Source organism: Monodon monoceros, unplaced genomic scaffold, assembly GCF_005190385.1.
Source record: "Monodon monoceros isolate NGI ecotype Baffin Bay Population unplaced genomic scaffold, NGI_Narwhal_1 Super_Scaffold_18, whole genome shotgun sequence".
Lineage (NCBI taxonomy): Eukaryota > Metazoa > Chordata > Mammalia > Artiodactyla > Monodontidae > Monodon > Monodon monoceros.
Genome location: NW_021703774.1, coordinates 89,735,199 through 89,747,326, shown reverse-complemented (window position 1 = coordinate 89,747,326; position 12,128 = coordinate 89,735,199). Strand labels below are relative to the sequence as shown.

At 36.7% G+C, this 12,128-nt stretch overlaps 1 pseudogene; it reads left to right on the top strand.

Moving 5' to 3' along the window:
- Positions 1-1,564: 1,564 nt before the first annotated feature.
- On the top strand, positions 1,565-2,261 carry LOC114899851 (annotated as a pseudogene).
- Positions 2,262-12,128: the final 9,867 nt, after the last annotated feature.

Below are 12,128 nucleotides of genomic sequence, written 5' to 3'. Positions count from 1 at the left end.
TCACTCATCCCATTCAAAGATCACATTACAGCTATATTACAAATTTTACCCATGTCTCATACATTGGGTGTTTCTTATAATTCTTTTTTTCTCTGTGTGTTTTACATTGGACATTTTTACTCACCTAAAGGTCAGTTCACTAGTTTTATACTTGTTCAATGTGTGGTTAAATCTATCTGTGGAGTCATTTATTGTAAATATTGTAATTTTCAATTCCAAAATATGCATTATTTTCTGGTGATATTCTCCATCTTGTCATATATTTTAGCCAACATACTAATCACAGTAACTTTAAAGTCTGTGTATGGTAACTCTAATTTTTTTCTCTTGGATTTGACCATTTGCTTCTGTGTTTTGGTTTGTTTCTTTTGCTTTTTTGTGGATTTTTTTGCATACTTGTTACATTTTAACTAAATTCTGGAGATTGTATTTGAAATTTCAGAGCTTCAGGATGATACTACCTTCCTCAAAAAGAAGATGTAATTTTTAAAGAATTCCTGTCAGGTAGTTAGAGAAAAGCAAATAACCTTGATCCAACAAGGTTTGATATAATCTGAGACTGAATTTCAGTCATCCTGAAGAACTTGTCTATTTCCAATTTTCCTTTACTCCTAGAGCTCCTCCAGAACTTTCAAATAACAACCTGATATTTCCAAAATATCCCCTAATTGGTGAGCCCTGAACAGGATTTTGTTTCTCCTCCCTGGCCATGCAATTGTCAGCAACTCTGAACTGCTATTTTCTGTTTGTTCCCTTAGTTTCTTCCATTAAAATTGGCAAATTCTTAAGGGGAAAATGCAATGTAATTTTTCCTTTTTCTTTGAGATCTTTGTTTCTCCTGGAGTCTAGCTGACTCAGTTGTTCTCTGCTGCTTACAAAAGCAGTGTGTGTATGTGTGTGTGTGTGTGTGTGTGTGTATGTGTATGTATGTGTGTGTGTTGTATTTGTTCAATTTTTGTTGTTCTCACAATGAGGCTTGTTTTCTGATATAGGCTATTTCTTCATAGATGGGAGGAATCAATTTTGGGTATATTAGATGAATCCAAGGACTCATATGGTTTGAATGCAAAGTGTGAGAAAAAAATGAAATTAAAGATGATCTCAAGATTTCTGGCTTGAGCCACTTAAAGAATGGACTTGTCATTAAATGAGATATGGGAAACTACAAGTGCTGCAAGTTTTGAGCAGAGAATTAGTTATAACAACTGAAGCTCAAGAATAGGAACTGGACAAGAGATATGAATATAGGAGTCATTAGCCTGCTGAGAAAATTTAAAACATGTGACTAGAAGAGATTACCAAGGATGTGAATATAAATAGAGAAGAGAAACATGGACTGAACCCCAGGGTATTTTAATATTCAAAAATTAGGGAGGGCTTCCCTGTGCTTGGCCAATGGCCTCTGGGAGCCAGCAGTCAGTGGCCCTCACCAGAGACCCTCCAGCAGGCCCAGGGGCACAAAAGTGGCTGTAAATCCAGCACACGCATAAACAAGTTAAAGGATTTAATATGAAGCACAGAAGCAGATAATGCCAAAAAGCAAGCAGTAGTTGGTACACATTTAATGAGTGGGGCAGCATTTCCTTCTCCCACTGCTGCTGAGGTGGTAGAAATTAGTTGAATTCAGTATGAAATGGAATACACCAAAGGTATTGGTCAGCGAATTGAAGGTCCTGGAAAAATTAAAGGTAGCACCACCAAATGCTGACCTTGAACAAGGATTCTGAGAAGGAGCTTCAAATGCTTGTGTGATTATGCAGGTTCCAGGGAGAATTGTTTTATCAGGAAATAATGAAGACATTCCACTTTCAAGACCAGCTGATCTTGAACTTATGCAGTTAACTCCCTTTAAACCACTGGCACTAAAAACACCACCTCATGTGCTTATGCTAAGTGAAAGACCACTAGATTTTATGGATTTAGAAAGACCTCCTCCAACCCCTCAAAATGAAGAAATCCATGTAATTGTCAGGCTAAAAAGAGAGTGCTCTATGAGTGAAAATGCTGTTTGCCGAAATGGACAGCTGGCCAGAACTGACTCCATGTATAGTATTTCAAATATAGGTACAATGGTTAAAGGAACTTCAGATGACATGACTGTTGTAGATACAGCTTCATTAGGATGACAGATAATCAAACTAAATAGATGTCTACAACTTCTGGAAGCAGAGAACAAAGAAGGTTCTAAAAGAGAAATGGTCACGTATTCCATTACCGTAGCATTCTGGCTGCTTAAGAGCTGGCTCTGGTTTTGCCGCTAGAGGTAACCTCAACTCTCAAAAGTATTGTCTCAACAGCTGGAAATATAAAGAATTTGTGAACAAACAAACAAACAAAACGTTAGGGAGAGATGGAGGAATCAGCAAAGAACCTGAAGATATGCAACCAAAATGAAAAGGGGAAGACAATGAGAATGTGGTGTCCAGGAAACCATAGAATAAAATATTTTAAGAGAATGAACAACTGTATTATATGCTGCTGCTAGGTCAACGATAATAGAAACTTGGCCATTAGATTTAGAAACATAAATATTATCGATGACTTTTAGAAAAAAGCACTTTCAAGGAGGAAAAAAAAATCCCTCTATTTGGAGTTGGTTTAAAAAAGAAATTGAGAGGGCTTCCCTGGTGGCGCAGTGGTTGAGAGTCCGCCTGCCGATGCAGGGAACATGGGTTCCTGCCCCGGTCCGGGAAGATCCCACATGCCACGGAGCGGCTGGTCCCGTGAGCCATGGCCGCTGAGCCTGCGCGTCCGGAGCCTGTGCTCCGCAACAGGAGAGGCCACGACAGTGAGAGGCCCGTGTACCGCAAAAAAAAAAAAAAGAAATTGAGGGGACTATTTGGAAGCAATAAGTGTAGACAACTGTGCAAAGAATTTTGCTGCAAAAAGAAACAAAAAATTATCTCAGTAAAGAGAAAGAGAAGAAATAAAGGTGGGCTAGAAATAAAAATGTTAGGCAAGTTGTATATCAGCCAAAGGGGAAGAGGCAGTCAAGACTGTTGTTCAGTTGTTTTTATGTTTTTTTTTTTCAATAAACTTTATTTTTAGAGCAGTTTTAGTTTCAAAGCAAAATTGAGGGGAAGGTAATGAGATTTCCTATATTCTCCCCTGCCTGCACATATGCACAGCCTCCTGCATTACCAACATCCCCAACAAGAGTGGTACATTTGTTACAATCGATGAACTTACATTGATATATCATTATCACCCAAGTCCACAGCTTACATTTGGATTCACTCTTGGTGCTGTACATTCTACCGGTTTGGACAAATGTATAATGACATGCCTCCACCATTATAGTATCATACAGTGTACTTCCACTGCCCTAACAAGCTTCTGTGCTCTGCCTATTCATCCCTCTCTCCCCACTAACCCTTGGCAACCACTGATATTTTTACTGTCTCCACAGTTTTGCCTTTTCTAGAAGGTCATATTTATGGTTGGAATCTTACAGAATGTAGTCTTTTTAGATTGAGTTTATTTTGTTTTAATGGGAAAAATAAAAACATGTCAGCTAATGGCAGAAGAGGGAGATGATCATGTAAGGCAGAGGAGAGAAAGGCTGATATAATATTTTTATGGAGCCACTAACAGACACATTATTCACGCATTTAATTCTCACAAAACACATTAAAGTAGATATTATTACTGTTATTATTACTGAAATTTTATATATGGAAAGAGGGTGGTTTTGTAATGTATTCAGTTCTACCAGTTTTGTAAACTGTATTTATCTTTTTACTTTTTTTAGGATCCAAGAATTTTTTTATTGGAATTTATTATTATTACAATTATTATTCATTGTGAGCTCCAAGTTCCAGTGCTTCCTTTCTATCTTATATGTAGAGGAGATTTTAACTCTCTTTCCCAAATGGATTTATTCTCCCTCACCCTTGTTCCTCAACTCTTCCTTCTCTATTTCACAAAAATCGTTGCTACAGTTATAGGATATTCAACATTGAATGGAATCATTTAATCCAGTGCCTTTATATAATACAACACACTTTGCAGACTCAGAAATATTGCTATGGTTGTAGAACTGGGACTGAAATCCCAGCTTGAATCCCAATCCAGTTTGTTTTCCTTTATGACGTGTTTCCTTGCCTCATGTCTTAGAAACTGAATTTGACCTTCAAGAGCCCAGCCTGCTTCCAGAGTCCACTGTTTTAAGCACTCTGCCTACATTGGGCTCATTGTCACTTGCTGACATTTATTCCTGTCATAACTCTCGGTATATTCCAGGGTCACCTAAATATTCCCTCTATTGCCTTTTATTTTCTTGACCTCATCTTCTACAATGACCTTTTCCTGGACAATATTTTAGTCAATTACTCCATGATCATAATCTAGTCATTGATAGTCTAACTCACTTCTCACCTCACAACCTTATTCTCAACTTTCCTAGTCTTTGAGCTGGAAAGATAGGAGGCTGTTGTCAGAATCCTCTCACAGTTCTTGACCACACTAGAACCTCCTGGTTATTGTTCTTTATATGTTTCACTCTCTCTCAACCCCTTGTGCCTTTCTTTCCCTCCTTACCTGACTTAGATTTCATGGTCCTGTCGGTGTCACAATCATTGCCTCACGTACAGTCTCTATCTCCTTATAACATCTACCATACTCAACAGGAAAAATCTCATCCCCAAGTAAATCCAGCTTTATTACCTTTCACTCTACACCCTAGAAACTGCGGAAGGTCTGGCTGCAGAAACATACAGCCGTAGTGCTTGACTACCTTTGAAATTATTGACAATTAAGTACAGGTGTAACCTTAAGTTTCCCCGGCAATGCTCTTATACTTTCCCATGCCATTTCACCCTCTCACTCTCCAAGAAAACAATTTCATACTTTGCTTTCCAGTATGCCTTCCTTCCTCCTCACATTTAGTTTATGATCTTGTTTTCTATTTCACTGGGAAAAGTAGTAGAAATCAGAGCACTTCCACACTCTCCTACAAGCAAGCTCAATTTGCATCTCTACCCATCTATCTGCCCTCATTTTCAACTGATGAATTTTCCTTGCTCCAAAATATTGAGAACCTCTCTATCTGTGTGCTTGATCATCACACTTCTTATCTACTCAAGAATATTCCTAGAATTTTGCCCTCTTAATCTCTCTACATCATCAGTTTTTTCCTCACAACTTGTTTATTCTCACCATTATTTAAATAACATATTTCTTATCTTTAAGAAAACTTGTCCCTTGACCCAGACCCTCCTGCAACTACTGTACAAAGTATTTGCTCTTTACATAAAAACACCTTGAAAGAGTCCTCTATGCTCATTGTATACATTCCTCTTCGCATTCTCTCCTAAATTCCCACTTGCCTCCAGCACCTCCCCAAAAGATTTTTGCCATGATCAGCGATAACTTAGATATGGCAACATTCAAGGTTAAATTCTCAGTTTCTGTGTTATTTGACCTATCTGCAGCATAGGTTCCAACTTCTTGAAGTCCACCTTTACTTGACCTCCAGGATCTCACTCTTCATTATCTTCCCACTGCACTGGCTGATGATTACAGTTCCTTTTGATGTTCTCTTCATTTCTTACTAAATGCCCTGGGCTTACTACTTCTTATTTTCTATACTCCCTCCTAAATCAAGATTTAAAGAGCAGGGAGGCTGTATTTAAACTTCTTCATGTGATGCCAATGACCATATTGTACTTGCTACCCATGATGGCCAGTTCATCACAGTGCCACTGTTATTCCTGTCAGGCCTTGGACTGACTGGATATGCTGCTTATCTCATTTTGGAAGCATTTACATTTCCCACTGCTTCCAACACCTTTTCTGAAAATGAGTTTAATTGGGATAAAGTGTTGACTAAACAACTGAAAGGAGAAAATGAGTTAATTCCTTTGCTGTCTGTATTTTTATTTTGTTTTACAGAACTATAAAAATGGATATAGGGAAGAATGTAAAGTGGTAAGGTGAATTGAAAGGTCTACTTAAGGTTCTGAAAGATGGCATTTTTCTTTGTCGGCTTAGGTACATGAGCTTTCTGGCTATGTTTTTTGAAGGTAGAATGAAATGTGTACATTCTACAGGTGACTGTGAAAGAGCTTTCAGTACGTCTTCTAGGGGAATGATAATTTGTATACTTCAGTGCTCACAGTGGTTGATGTGGTAGTTAATTTTTTATGACATTATGCTCACTGTGGCCTAGCCTAAGATAGTCAAACATATTTTCCCTTAGTGGAATTTTTCTACATAGCTTAAAATTTTAAGCACAATGCTTAATTTCACAGTGACTTTCCATGCTTTTTCTGATATATGGAACCTCTGGCATTACAAATAATTTTATTCAACAGAAACTTTCATTTTTTAACATGATCCTTATTTAACCATGTATAACATGACAAATGTTTGGGTGGAATTTGTCTGTTTTTATTATTTAGCTGTTTTTCTAGCAATGCATTTGCTTTTCTCTTTTACTGTGTCTACCTGGTTTATAATAGCAGGTGTAGCTGCACATGCATGCCCAAACAGACACACATACGTATATGCCAATGAAGGGGAAAGTTTTTCACAGCACATATGCCCAAATTGTGCTGGTTTCAGTTAACTAGATATGGTTATTGATACGGAAGGTCACACTGCAATTTAGAAGCAGTTAAAAGGTAATGAATGTGCTTAAATGAAACCTCTGCCCAGATTTTTCTTTTCACACAGAGAAAGTAAATAGATTTGTGTATCTCTATTGTCCCCTGCAGTAATGTCTTTAGGCCAAATGGCAATGTCAAGGACTACTGACACCTGCCTAAAATGCGTGAAAGAGATTCTTGATTTTTAATTCCTGCAATGTTTACATATGAATACTTCATTGGTGCAGCAGCATGAATTATCCTATAGATAGTTATTAAGCATGGACTAATTTAAAAATCCAATTGCCATTGTGAATATCTATTTTTAAAGGCACTCTCATGATAATATGTTTCATAGTATTGAATAATGACAGTCTTTGATGGTTTGTGAGGAGGTGTACTGAGAGTGTGGATTGGACACTTGAACATTTTCCACAGGCTCCTGCATGGCCATCTTATGATGAATACCCCACAGAATGAGGCAGAATAGCTTGTGTGCTTAGTTAATGGCAATATGACCCAAACACCGACAAAATAAAAATTATGGGTGTGATTTTAGGCATGAAAACAGATAATTTTGTTCATATTGAAAAGATGTAGCTAAAGTGTTATCAAAACTCAGGTCTGACTGCTTGCCACTCAAAAGCCAATACTCAAGAGGCAAGGTTGGTGGAAAGGAAAGTTTGCTTTATTTTGGAAGCTGGCAGCCATGGGAGAGGGTGGACTCATGTCCATAGGGCAACTCTCCACTGATAATCACTGGGCAAGAGCTTTTAAAGGGCAGTTTCAGGGGTGTATAGGTGGAGGGAGGGGACTACATGCAGAAACAGCACAGTCAGCTCTGACAGTCATCTTGAAATTGGTTATACAGTGGTCTGATCAGCATCATCTTGATTGTTTTTAAGTACAATTAATCTTCAATTCCAGGGTTAATTTGTTCCCATTTCTTTGAAGCCAGTTCTCAGAATTGTAGCAGCTTATGTCATGGCTACAGTCTGGTCATCATGTAGTTAACTTCTTTGATCTGGTGGGGGTTTCAGCATCTATAAAACAGCTCAAAGGCTATGGCTTGGAATATTATCTATAGCTCTTGAAGAAGAACTAAAGGTTCTTGTCTTTGTTTAATGACTAAACTATTATCATTTGGTCCTGTTGGACTATTTTCCTTTGTGTCTGCATTTACTCACTTCTGATTATTTTTTTTTCTTTGACTAAAGTTTTTCTATAAGCAAATGTAGGCTGAGGACATGGGAGCAGGTGGGGTCTGTCCTGGGAAGGCCCCACAGTGTCCTGCTCCATTTCAAAAGTGGTACATTACCATTACATTATTTTCATAGAATGGATAGATTTTTATTCTAAGAATAATTTTCTGATTAATCTTATCATTAACTGTGTATGCAGTCCCTATCCAGGGTGTGGTTTATTGTATCTGTTCTGTGACCAAATAGAAATTTTGAATATAACTAAAATAATTTAGTAATTATGTTGTCAAATTCAGAACTCTCAGCATAACATCTAGTCCATGGTTCCCATATTTTTATTTTCATTATCTTGTTTTCCTTGTAGCCTTAAGATTAGTTGTCCTGAAAAATGTTCTGGTCAAGAAAAGGTAGATTCTCCTTGAAAAAAATTATGCCACTTTTAGGTGAATTGCTTAAAAAGGCAAACAAGAAAACAACATAAAAGAGCCATTTTAAAGGTCACGTTGCTGACAAATTGCCTATTTAAAATGGAGAGTCACCTAAACAGTGTCATAGTTCTCCAAGTCCTACTCTAAATTCTATTTATGACTTTGTACTGCCATTAGACTTGCCACTGGCAGAAATCAATAAATATAGATTAAAAAATGTCAAATTATTGTTGTCTATTGATGCCACTTAAAATGTCCCCTAGAACACATGGTATTAACTGTTGCATTCTCTCTCATTTCAGGATCTGTATCCTTCACATTTTTGACCATTCATTTATATAAACCTCACAAATGTTCATTTTAACTACACAATACTTATTTTGGCAAGCAAGCATTTATAGAGCATCTACTATGTGCTGGAGGTACAAATAGGAATTACAGAAATCCATGTCTTTAGGAACAGGAAGTGTAGCAGGAAATATTTAAGTAACATTTTAACACTATCTGTGCTCTTTTAAATTGTGCATAAAAATCTAGTTAAAATATAACATTTAAGTCTAAAAATTCAGTTTTTTAGCAAATTAATAAATTTTTATTGAATTTAATCTCATGAAAGTTTAGTATCAAGCAAATACAGTAAGTCCCCTACATACGAACATTCAAGTTGCTAACTTTCAAAGATGCCAACGTGTTTTCCATCAATGTCAGGCATGAGTGAAATTGCAGTTTGCTCTCCGTCTCCTATTAATGGCGATTCCTCAGCTCTACTATCTCCCACTTCCTCTGCCTCCTCCAGTCAGTAATGTTTGTTGCCTGTTCACTCAATGCCAGCCCCTGTATGCCAGCTGTTATACTATACTACTATACTTTTCAAGGCACTGTAAGATTAAAAATGTTTTCTTTACTTTTTATGTTTGTTTGTTTTTTATGTATTACTTGTGTGAAAAGTATTATACACATATTATAGTACAGTACTATATAGCCGATTGTGTTAGTTGGGTACCTAGGCTAACTTTGTTGGACTTAACAAACAAATTGGACTTATGAATGCACTCTCGGAAGGAAACTCATTTGTATGTAGGGGATTTACTGTATGTTGTTTTAGGTTCCATCCAGGATTTACCTTTAATTACCTGGGTAATGGGAGTGGAGACCTGGATTTATAAATGTTAGAATATGTACACTGAGCTGCATTATAGACCAGGCAAATAATTCCTCAAATTTGAGTCAGCTTTGAAGAATTATTTCTAGGTGAAAGGTCTTTCTATGTTTCGTTTTTAAACAATCAGTGGACACTAGTGGTCAAAAAGCAATCTTATAATGCCATTTCTGATAAATATAGCTAGGAGACATTTGCCTTTTTTCAACATTGCTAACAGGTTCTTCAGGAATAGGTCCATGGTTGACCTCACTTTGCTTTACCTAAAGCAGAGCCATTTCCTTTAGGTTCACACATTTGCCCACACTTACTGTGTTTTATTGTTTTGAATACTTGCAAAATATCTTTCTCCCAAAGAATTTTGAAAAATGAAAAAAATAGAATAAATAACACATTTAGCAGTCCCAAAGAGTAGGTTAAATAAGGGCCAAGAGCAGAAAAACAAGAAAAGGTAATAGGAAAGTTATAATAGTCATCAAAAAGAAGTGATAATCAAAGCAAGATAGATAGATTATCTATCTATCAGAATTCACAGCATGGTTGAAGTAAAAAGGAATGTGTCAAGAGGAAGGACTGGGACTGGATAGGCAAAAAGAAATTGCTTGGGCTGAGAAACATTTGAATGCTCATTCATTAAGAAAATTTACCAACTTTCCCTCTTAGAATGTATATCCTTCACTGGACACATGTATTTCCATATGGAGAAAAATGCAGAGTAACAACCTTTTTTGCTTTTGATAAGAATATGAGTAGAATACAGTGATGAAGAGCATTAACATTTCTGAACCTGACATAAATTAGTTCATATACCAAGTGTTTAAATCCCCAAGTTGAATTTCTTCATATGAAAAATAGAGACAATAATACTTATAACCCATAGGAATGTTGTAGAATTAAATGAGAAAATATTAATAAATCACTTTGCTTGTGCCTCATAACTATTATTGTTTTTTGCTCTTATTGTTTTCCATCCAGAAATAAAGGGTGCTACTATTTTATACCCCATGTTGCACACACCCTTCTATGAATTTATTATTCCTTCAGACAAGGTGCTATCCAATTGTCAAGGGTAGCAACTTTAGATCCAATGATAGAGTCAATTTTCATATATCTCAACTGGTCACCTGTTTTTGAAAGTGTATACCTTCAAAATCAAACTATTATTTCATTTAAAACACGGTCTGGAGAGAAAATGGCTTCAACAACTGACATCTCTCAAGCTCCCTTGGAGGGATACCTTTTGTAGTGGCAATATGTTCATTAAGATATCTAACAATATAATATATGTATTATAGTTTCCAGAGTTCAAATTACAAGACCAACAATTGGTTTTCATGGAGACCTGAAAGAAAACATATGGACCCAGTATCTAAACGTTTATACTTTGCTGGACTAATTCAATAAAATCATACTTATTCATACAATTTAAAAATAAGTAAGGTACTTAATTTTGAAATTAGTAATACAGAGAATGCTAATTCAATTAATAGAAAGAATAGCCTACATCAATTTTACCCAGAACACTGGCCCTTCAAGATACTCAAAAACAGAATCTTTTGCTAATTAATTTTGGAAAATACTGTGTAGTCTATTCATGCTTTAGTTTCACAAAGTAAATTAGTATATAAAGTCTTTGAAACCTGAATACATAAAGCATTTAAACTTTACTAATATCCTTAATAACTAGCTGTGGTTGGTTTGGGGATTACTGATCTGAGTTGAATCATTGAGGTCTGCCTAAATTTTCTTATCCTCAGCACCAAACATTCCTCAACTGATGTTGTGACTTTGTTAAATTAACATTTATTAAATAGAGCCTAGGAGTGACAGGATGTTAGAAGGTGAGACATGGTTCAACAAAAGAGAGCAAATGGAAAGTGAAATTGAGGTTTATTACTCAAGTCCTGGAGGAGGTACACTGCACACTTGGAGGGACGAGTCTAAGCAGGGTCAGACAGAGAGTGGGACAGGACCTGGAACACATACCTGTATTAGGATCTGTGTGTAGAGTTCCTTGGTGCTCCCGGGTTAAGGGTAGATTTGTCAATTCAAACCAAAACGTGTGGGGTTTTGGTGAACTTCCTAAGAAGTCTTATCTAAGGGATGCACAAGAGGAAGGTCCTGGGAGGTGGGGGAGAGGGCTTATCAAAAGGGCGTCTTCGGAGAATCACATCAGGAACTTACATTTGTGACTTGTGACTCTGTGTCCATTGTCTACTTGAGGGAGGGGCTAGTGCCTGTTCAAGGCCCCTGAGAATAACTTGGCCACACAAAATGGATGCTAAGGCAGTTCAGCTTAACTTTCAATTAGATGTGCTTTACTGAAATTCATCACATTACTATTTATATACCTCTAAGTTAAGATACTATGTTTCTTGAGGATGTCAGTTTGAATGCAAATGTTCACTGGAAAGATTTCTTTTAGCAAGCATTATCATTGTTGTTCTTATTGTTGCTGTGAGTTTTCAGAAGACAGCAAAGCCATCTGAGAATAAAATACAAGCTATAAAATAGTGACACATTTACTTTCCCAAGCTGGAAATCTTGGATTTATATACAAGTATTCTTCCATCGTCTACTGCATTCCATCAACCTCCACCTTTTATTGATTGTACCTCAGACATCTCTAGCGTTGTTCTGTAGCCAGCTGATATTAGCTCATCAGAGCTGATCATGTACACCTCTTCCCAATTCTGCATTCAGTGATAATGCAGTTTGAAGTTAATAAGGTAGCTTGTAATTGGCCATGGTG